The sequence below is a fragment of the Nicotiana attenuata genome, unplaced genomic scaffold (assembly GCF_001879085.1).
Source record: "Nicotiana attenuata strain UT unplaced genomic scaffold, NIATTr2, whole genome shotgun sequence".
Classification (NCBI taxonomy): Eukaryota; Viridiplantae; Streptophyta; class Magnoliopsida; order Solanales; family Solanaceae; genus Nicotiana; species Nicotiana attenuata.
In genome coordinates this window covers 37,904-38,602 of record NW_017676705.1, presented here as the reverse complement: position 1 = coordinate 38,602, position 699 = coordinate 37,904, and positions in this window count along the sequence as shown.

Here is a 699-nt window from a genome sequence, read left to right as displayed (position 1 = left end):
TATGTGTATGGATATTATGGTGGGTTAAAGAGTTTTTCCAATTGAAGTGACAAATTTGAGTAGGGATTATTTTATTTATAGAGTCGCCACTTGGAATTGGTTTTCGGTGTTCCAAGTCACCTTTTATTTGAATCCCTAGTCAAAGAAAAGTTTGACTCTATTTTTATCGGTCCGCGAAAATAAAGTTCGGGCAAGGAATTCTGTTGACCGGGGAGAAGGTATTAGGCATTCCCCGAGTCCCGTGGTTCTAGCACGGTCGCTTTATTGACTTAAAACTTGGCTTGAGCTAATTTTGGACAAACTGTGATTTATATGTATTTTCATGTTTTACCTATCCGCTTTTAATTATTAAAGTTGTTAAAAAAAAGTATGATATAAATAGTATAAAATTGTCCTAACCGCGCTACGAAAGCGAATATGCGACCAAAACGAATTTTATTAATTTTGTCGTAACAGCGCTACGCAAGCGAATCCGCAGTTATGACAAAGGATTATTAGCACGCTATTATTTTCAGAAAAAATTACTGTATTTGTGCTTTTGAGAAAATTATTTATTAAAAGGTTACTATCGCTATTAAAAAGTTACTATCGCGCTACGCGAGCGAATCCGCGAGTATGGTGAAAGGATTAGAAATTTAACTAAAACTATAGATATAGTAAGAGATTAGTGAATTAAATTATTGAATGTTAAATATCACG